Source organism: Calidris pugnax, unplaced genomic scaffold (assembly GCF_001431845.1).
Source record: "Calidris pugnax isolate Ruff unplaced genomic scaffold, ASM143184v1 scaffold109, whole genome shotgun sequence".
NCBI classification, from domain to species: Eukaryota; Metazoa; Chordata; class Aves; order Charadriiformes; family Scolopacidae; genus Calidris; species Calidris pugnax.
This window is the reverse complement of record NW_015090844.1, coordinates 987629-997173: the sequence shown is the minus strand read 5'-3', so window position 1 is coordinate 997173 and position 9545 is coordinate 987629.

Sequence of the window (9545 nt, the reverse complement as noted above, 5' to 3'; positions counted from 1 at the left end):
GGGGAGGGTATGAAGGGATGGGGGGGTGGAAAGCACTATGTTGGAAGAAAAAATATTGACGCAGACACACAAACCAATAAAAGCAAGGAAGTTCTGAATCCAGGTCACTGCGGAGTCCTAAACACAGGCCTATTGTGTTTTGATGCAGCAGTAGCCCATATGGTCTTCCATTAGAGGGTTTCAAAGCAGTGGGCAATGTTACCGTACCATATGTGCTGATTGGAACAACTGTGATGATTTATGTTAGCACGCATAAGAATTTTTTTCCTTTCCCATTTTATTTCTTATTCTTCCTCTATTAGTAGAAGCCTAAGAACGGACAACCTTGTCATTACAGGTTTCCAGCACTAATGTTAAATTTGTCCCCAAAAAACCCAAAGCAAAATGACTCTAAGATCAACAGTGCAGAAATACGTACTTAAAAGTGAGGTGTCTAACCTGGAACTACATGTTTCCACCAAATAAAAGATCCCAGTTTCTACTTTGGCTTCACACTGCTTCTAATCAATTCCCTGCTAGGAAGCAACAAAAAGGCAATGGCCAAAACTGAACCTGATGGAAATCTACCTCTCAAAAACTGAGCTTCACAATGCATACTTCTTTCTCAATTTCCCCCTTTAAAACAAAGCAACAGAAAAGAAAATCAAATAAACATTAAAAATTTTATCAGTGAGTAAAATATCTTCCTTTCTGTGAGCAAGAAGCAGTAATGTAGCTAAAAAAAAAAAAAAGTCAGTGTCATCTCTTGTTTCCTCAGGAGTACAAACCAGAGCTATCCATGACTTTGCTACCATGAATCCGTTCTGTGTATAGAAATCATCACACAACAGCCAACAAACAGGTCAGTGAGTCCTACATCCTGTTCTGATGAGTACCTTATACTTCAGGGAAAGCACATAAAAGGGACAAAACAGCCCAGTAACAGAGAAATAGATTTCTTTCTCCCTTCCACACTGTTACAGGTCTACTACCCCACCCCAGCAAATGTCTGTCAAGCGTAAGAACAGCACAGTGAGGATGGAGGGTGTTATTTACAGACTAAACCACTTGAAAAATTAATTCAGCTGACAATTCTTGAGTTTCCATATTTATAAAATGTAAAGAAAAAAGTGGCTTAGAAGGAGATTTCAACAGCACAAAGGCAGGAGATCCTCAATCCCTTATAAAATCTTGGGCAACTGCCAACCAGCCATAGCAGTTGCTCTCCTGCAACTCAGTGTAATCTTCTGACTCGATTTTCCCTACACTTTTTTTCTGAATCTCAGAGGAAAACTAGGTGCTCCAGTGTCAGATGGTGTTCTAAGCTGTTGATCTAGAACATGAGAAAAAAAAAAAAAAACAACCCCAAAAAATGACAAATGAGGTAAATTCCCCAGTTGTGCATGCATACATTTCTGTGTACGGGTGCTTATGGACAGCGTGTACACACACAATGACATAATGTATATAAGGTACTGATATTTTCACAAGTTACTTCATCAGCAGCATGTTTTCTGATTGCCCATACAATGGAAATTAAATCAGAAATGAAATAAGGTGTTCAGATCTTTTATGGAACTGGGTAGCTATTGTAACAGAAGTCCTTGCCTTCACCTTCACCTTCTGGTGAGCTGAAGCTGTGCAAAGCAGAACAGACAGGAATCGAAGAAAGAGGATAAAGCCAGAAAGGAACTGGTAGCCCAGGATAAGAAGTGCTCCCTGTAAAGCTTTGGCTAGAAAGTCAGCCTGCTTACCACAAGCAAAGAAGCAGACTTGCCTCACCCAGTGAAATAACTTCAGATGCCTTCTGTGTAAGTAATGTCAATCCTCCAATTAACGCTGAACTTACCAACTACTGCTCTTATCAGGAACATTAATCAGTTGTGGTTTGAAGTTGTTTAAATCTTAGCCATATGGTCCTCAAAGTGCCAGATCTCAGGAAGCACAGAGCTCTGTTTTCGGAGAGTGGAGGACAGGGCCAGGCGAGTGCAATGAACTCAACAGAAATAGCAGAGCACAGCTCCATGACTCATTGAGCAAGTCCTTGATTTGGCTACTAAATGGGTAGGGTTAGTCCAGCTGCAAAACACTTCTTTCATCCGTTTTCATATTATGACAGAACACCTCACAGGGGGCCTAAATAACTCCATTTTATTGGTTCTTTAAACACAATCAAATGTCACGCACAAGGTGATGAACTTGGAAAAGAACAGCAGTAATCAACCTGTAGAAAAAAATGTTGTTTTTTTTTTTAAACCTTTCTATTTGATCCTAATCACTCTGTGCTGTAGTTGGTCAGTAAACACAGGATTGGAAGATAAATAAATGCACCCTGGCAGTTGCCTCAGCTGCCACTGCAGTGCTTTCTGACACATAATTAGAAAACAAATGGCAGATTAGCTTAATAATATTCATTAGCATCTAATGAAACTGAGAGTGTTTCCTGTTCAAAGCATGTTGGGCTGTTAGTTGAATTTAAGTAAATTCTGTATTTCCACCCTTTAGCTATGAGAAGACAACTGGGGGATGGGGAAAGAAAAAGCAGTTAACCCTTTCTCTCTTGGCTATGTTATGAATTGATGTATTTTCCCCACGTTTTTCTCCTAGTCCCCAGGAAAGGAATGGTTAACAGAAAAGCAGGGCCTCCTTTCAGGCATTGTTGTTCTTCCGCGCCCCCTCCCTTCGTTTTTTTTTTTCAAATTATCCTAAGTAAGGATTTTAATGATATTCAGAAATCATAGCTGTCTTGCTGAATCGCTGTAGGACTGACCTCCCTTGACAGTTCTTAAATTATTCAGCTATCAAGGGCCTGCTAAACATTAAATTAAGCATCCTCTCTCCCCTGTCCTAAACCATTAAGTTATGCAAATGCACAGATAATGGGGCATATGACAGCTGGAGGCATTAATCAGGCAGCTCTGTCTCTGGGCTGTTGTTATGTAGAAACCGCATCTGCCAACAGACAGAAGAGACACAATTAGATCTCACTTAATGGAATGAGAAGAAACTACCGAGCTCTCTACACTCCTGTTAGGTTGTAGACCTGGGAGGGAATAAGACACTTGGGAAATCTCACTCACTCTCTGTTTCTCTCACTCTCCTTTTTTTTTTTTTTTTTAATACCTGTTCTTCCAATTGAAATGAAAAATTACCTGTAATTGTTATCATTTGCAAACAAAGCCTGTCAGAAGGCCCACCCGCTGTTTACAATGGATGTTTTTCTTGTTCCCTGCTAAGGTTCTTTGGGGAATTTTTCCTTCATTTGTTTTTTTAACTAATGCTCTGTCTTTGGAGGGCGGGGGGGGGGGGAGCAAACAAACTGATCTCCCTTTACACCATTGGAATTACTGCTTTAAAAATGAACTTGCGTGCTCAATCACAGCAAAGAAGCATATTGCTGAGGCATGAGTTCATTTGCCATTTGTACATATGTGATGATTTCTTTCCAATTACTTGCTAATTATTGAAGACAAGTGTTTGCACGCAGTCTCTCCTCTCCTGTCACTTTTAGCACATTTCTCCCCGCTAACGGCTTTTCCCCTCCAACGAGGAGGGGTGGGGTGAGGAGTGTGGGCAGAAATTGTGGGGCATCCTATGAATTTCCTAAAGAGGTTTAGAAAATAGCTTGAATAATTCAGTGTAGCTTACTTCAAGAGTGACTTTAAAAATCCTTGTTGTTCAGATTTTGGGTGGTGATGGAAAATGGAGGAAGGATATTAAGGTGGGGTAAGCATACAAACATAAGGCAGTGTTGGAGTAGAACCTTTTTCCTGTATGGACTGATCTCATGTCCTCTGCTGGAATTTCTCAAAGCCTTCATTAATTAAAATAGTACCTGATAGAATTTTTATACAAGAAAGTTCTTCTTTCACCCATGGCAAACACCCCCCTTCTCCCTGAATGAATACCTACTAAAATGACTTCATTAACTCATTTAGACAAAATCTTTACTATAGATATTTTCCTGTGGAGAGGCTGGGCTTTTCATTCAGATGATGCATTAACTTGTTTAATAAAAACAAAGAAAATCAATCTCATGTGATACCAAATTTGATTTTTGGAAAGCAGTGACTTTTTTGTTAGGCTTTCTGTTAAGATGAAAATTTTTGTTAGGTTCTTATGAGTTTAACTGTCACCTACAGGTGAGCAAAACTAGAATCTGATCTCTAGGGAACGAGAACAAATCCCAGAGCCCCATAATACTAGGTCTTCCTCAGCCATCCACACTGAAAAAAAGGAAGTACTAGGACAGACTTCTTAGATGCTCACAGCTGCCCAATTTGCACATTTAGAGGAAATAGGAAATACAAGCTGCTTCTGTTATTTCTGTGACTGTGCCTGTGACAGGCAGCTGGACACCCGAGACCTGAAGAATGTAGATCGTAAAGCAGTATTAAAATTCTAATGACTCTCAGGTCATTTTGCCTTTCTCCATTCATATTATATCAGGTGTACTGCGAATTTGGCCCGATGAATATACTTAACCTTATGCCCGCCTTTCAGTCAGAGGACAACTTTATCTATTGGTCCAACAATCTTCAAGGCAGGAAAATGGAAGCCAGGCACAACATAACACCTCAAAATCCTCTTCATTTCATTTTAATTTTTAACAAATGTGATGTTTCAGACACGACTTCAACTGCAAGGATTTGGTGATGTGTTTGGTTCCAATGACCATTATTGACATAGTTATAATTTATATTGGTTTTGAGGTGCTCCTTGAGCTTTGGAATATGAAGCTTATCAAAAAACTTCATAGAATCATAGAATCATTTTGTTTGGAAGAGACCCTGAAGATCAAGTCCAACCGTTAACCTAACACTGCCAAGTTATGACTATATCCCTCAGCACCACATCTACATGTCCTTAAATACAGTACAATACATCCTTAAAAGTGATTTAATCACTTCCTTGGGCAGACTGTTCCAATGCTTGGCAACCCTTTCAGTGAAGACATTTTTCCTAATATCCAATGTAAACCTCCCCTGGCAGAACTTCAGGTCATTTCCTCTCATCCTATCACTTGTTACTTGGGAGAAGAGACTGACACCCAGCTTGCTACAACCTCCTTTCAGGTAGTTGCAGAGAGCAATAAGATCTCCCCTCAGCCTCCTTTTCTCCAGGCTAAACAAACCCAGCTGCTCCTCATAAGACTTGTGCTTTAGACCCTTCACCAGTTTCATTACTCTTCTTTGGACATGTTCCAGCACCTCAATGTCTTTCTGTAGTGAGAGGCCCAAAACTGAACAAAGTATTTGAGGTGCAGCCTCACCAGTGCTGGGTACAAGGGGTCAATCACTTCCCTAGTCATACCCACCACACTGCTTCTGATCCAAGCTGGGATGCTATTGGCCTTGGCCAATATGCTGGAACATATTCATCTGGCTGCCGACCAACATCCTGAGGTTCTTTTCCATCAGGCAGCTTTCCAGCCACTCTTCCCCAAGGCTGTAGGGGGGTTGTTGTGACCCAAGTGGAGAACCCGGCAGTTGGCCTTGTTGAACCTCATCCCCTTGGCCTTGGTCCATTGATCCAGCCTGTCCAGATCCCTCAAGGCAATGCCCTTCTACCATCAAGCAGATCAACACTCCTGCCCAGCTTGGTGTCATCTGCAAATTTACTGAGGGTGCACTCGATCCCTTAGACCTTCCCAACACCAAAGATGACATGGAAGGTATATACTGCTTTCTTCATTGATGAGGTGTTGGATGGCTTCTGATTTGGGTCAGCAAATCTTCACTGGCATGTTTTACTTTGAAAACAAGTGATTTCCAACTAACAGCTTTTTTGTAAGCCTAGAAGTATTGTAGCAAATCGGCAATATATTCTATGGGTATAGATTGCAAAAATTCCTGAAACCTGCACTGGAGAGGATGGGACAGATGCAGATAATCAGACCCATCGTTTGCTCCATATTGTCTGCTTTGTGATGTTTGACTGCTTTCTAGTGCCAATTCCGAAATTGTACTGACTTTGAAGCAGTCATCCATTAACAGTAAATGCATTTATTTGTCAAGTTCCTCATTGCCAACACATACTGGGGTTTTATAACCCTTCATCATTTTTTTAGTTGTATTTTTCAGAAAACGATAAATAGAGGAATCTGACCAGTCTGAGTGTTTGTTCTGAGCTAGAACAAGATATGCTTGGCATTGTAATTAAATACCTCTGTAAAAATGCCTAAATAAGGCAACCATTCAGAAATTTGGCTAAAGCAATCTTGGCCTACGCTACTGCTTACTGTCTGATGCTATTTAAACCACAAACTTATAATAAGGTATTCTCTTTTTCTGATCAATATTTTGACCAATATATGTGGGAATAATCTTCTGGGTGAACTCCGTGTAGAAGACAAACTGCTCAAAGATGTATGTATATTGGATTCTATTAGCAAATTATTAAGTAGATCAAGAGATAAAATATTTCATGAGGCAAATAACTTTTCATACACACTGACACCATACAGAAGCAAGAGATCACATGTGTGTTTTAAATAATAAAGTGCATGTACTTTATTACTGTTGCCTTTCATAATGGTAATTATTAATGTTAAACAATATATAATATTAAAAAGGAGGTAAGGTTGCAGTAGTCAAAGACAGACATTCAATAACCACCTTGGTGTTCATTCATCCCTTACAGAGTTGTAACCATGCACTGCTCTCAGACCGCTTTAGAAAGGAGTGTGATAGCCTTATCTTCACAGTCTCTCTTCAGGAAGAGAATGTGTTCACTTCCCGAAGTGAGATTAGACAGCAAAGAGAGTAACACTGAAATTGTTGACTTGATTTATGGAGCAGCTATCCCACTCTTGTTCCTGAAAGCTTGCCCTCAAAGATTATTTTAAATTGTTTTCTTTTGGTAAGCACTAGTATATTAAAGTCTTCTCCCAACATCTGTGAACATCTGGCATTTTTAGTATTTAATATCCAAACGAAAGGTGTACTGTCATTTTCATGTCTTCATATGCATTTAACAATGCATATGTAGGCACATTTATTTTGAGAAGAATTAAAAATGTAAAATCCTTAAAATGTGCAAGTGCGTATAGCTCTTCACTGAGTTTCTAAACTTGAAAACAGAATTTGCAGTATGTTGTTTGCCTTGGATTTGCAAATGTCTTTTCACATATGCTGAGTGGTGACGTATATCAAGTTAGGACTGAATATGTAGATTACTTGTTGAATGTAACTTCATTATAGAGAACACAATTCCTATTATGCAGTACAGATATACTATTTGTGTTTCCCCATTACAGTGTAATGACTGGAATGTTGTTTGTATTTGCCTGTCTTTCAGATACAATTTTTTGCTTATTTATTGTCTGTGGCAGAGTCCAGGTTGTGGTGGTTCTCTGAGATCTAGTGCTTCCTTTCAGAAATTCAAAATTATCTCTAAATAACCTTCTCTCACAGCTTTGCCACTAATTTTCATGACATTAGGACTGGACCCCGTGTAGTAATTTACAACAAAATTACATTGGTTTAGTCTACTAAGGCAATAAGCAACTTCTTTCACTATTACATGGCAAGAAACAGTCACAAACATGTAACAATTAAGGTTTGCTTTGTAATTTATGTCATATATATCAGCAGAATTACTATTTTAGTCTTCCATGATAACCTTATTTCTGATTCTAGCTAGTTTTACTCACAGGCTCCTAAACATAACCTGATATTGCTTTCTCTGATGCTTTCCTTGATTGCTTTGACTGATTACCTTCTTCACTGTTCAGTACAACTTTTTTCTGAAAAAACATACTGTCTCTGTGTCTCTACTCATTTCATATGCTTTCAGGCCTGGAACATGATACTTGTCAAGCTAAGCTCATTTTCTATTGCAGAATATTTGATAAATGTCAACATTTCATACAGGTTCCTATCTCCATTAATAATCACTGGTGTATATGTTTTTATTGTTTTGAAAGGAAAAACATGGTTTTGCCTGTTTTGCTCGCATCATCTGTCTATGACTTCTATTAGACTTTATTTCATGCTGCCCAAATATTATATTTTCTTTTCAGGTCTGTTTTTAGCTTCGCCTTATAAACAGTCAGTGGTTGAAATCCTGGTTTCTGAATGTCTAACTTTTGATGAAAGGTTTTATCATTGTCACTCATCAGTTTACCTGACTTCTCCTTGCCACAGATCCACCCTGTATTCACCTTTACAGTTTCTGTTATGGACCGTATTTCTAAAGTGGTAGGGACTGGCCTTCTTCCTCTGATCACTCTCCTTTGGGACTAAGTCCTTGCCCGAGCACTCATGTTCCACCTGCTCCCAAATACATCCAAAGTCCAAGCAGATCCACACAGCAGGTTCATTGTCCAATGCAAGACAGTCTTGGATGGTCCCCAGTGGGAAGTGTTTCAATGCAAGACAGTCTTGGATGGTCCCCAGTTCAGAAAGGAAGAACAAAATTGTCACTTGTGCCCAGTTCTGTGTACATAAGCCAACATTTCCCACAGGTTTGCCTCAAGACTTTTGCAGTGTGAGGGCTTCCCAGATGCTCACCGGCAGAATTCCCATCACATCAACAGCTGCGTCCTTCTCAAACCTGCATCATTCTGACCCTTCTGTTTTCCCCCATCAACAGAAATTCAGGCCAATCCACTGGTCTTCCATATATTGGCAATCCTTCTTCAGTCATTCAGATAAAAACCAATAGATCAAGCAAGACCAACCACTACCCGTAATCAGGGAAGAAATTTGGCCCTACAGTTAACAAAGCTTCACCATATCTGATTTCCACAGTGACAAGGGAGTTCACATCTTCTGCAGAATGTCACTATTTTGTGTCTTTTGTACCACTCCTCATGCTGCACTGCAGTGAGAACTCTTCCCCTGACAGCCAGGGTTGCAGAGGATTTTTAAAACAGTCTGTTGGTCTACTTATGTATGTAAGGATAACTTACGCAACTGTCATTTTCTAGGATGTGATCTGCGTGTCTTTTTGCAGTTGGTGTGTGAACTTATTCAGAATCATTTTCAAGGTCTCCAGGTTTTCTGTGGAACTTTTACAAATTTGTTAAACCATCCAGTGGTCTTTCACTTTCTATTTTCACCTATCTGATTGATTTTTATATCACCCCAGGCAAGAGCAGATTTCCAGTAAAAGCAAACTGGGTCACATCATTTATTTCACTCACTTCCTCAAGACCACTTACAGGTTTCCTTCCTCAGATTGTTTTATTTCTGATCATATTAGAAGTTGGGATTTTTTCCTCCTTTTTTTAGCCTGTGTGCTCTAATCACAGCAAGCTATATATATCTACGTATTATATATATGCAGAGATATATATGAGATATTCATATAATAGGATATATAATATATATGAGATAAAATGTATCTTGTTTATATTTTGGAGAGGATGTATCATATATATACTTATGTATATAAGAAACATTTTATATCTTGACACCCAAGATAATTATAGATATCAGCACTTTTTCTGTGGAGAGAAGTTGAACTCTAAGCCCTCGGGCTCTCCAGGTCCTAAGGCATACTGAAAATGATAATAACCCATCTTTTGTTTTGCCATATTACTTAATTAATCCAGCTGCTCT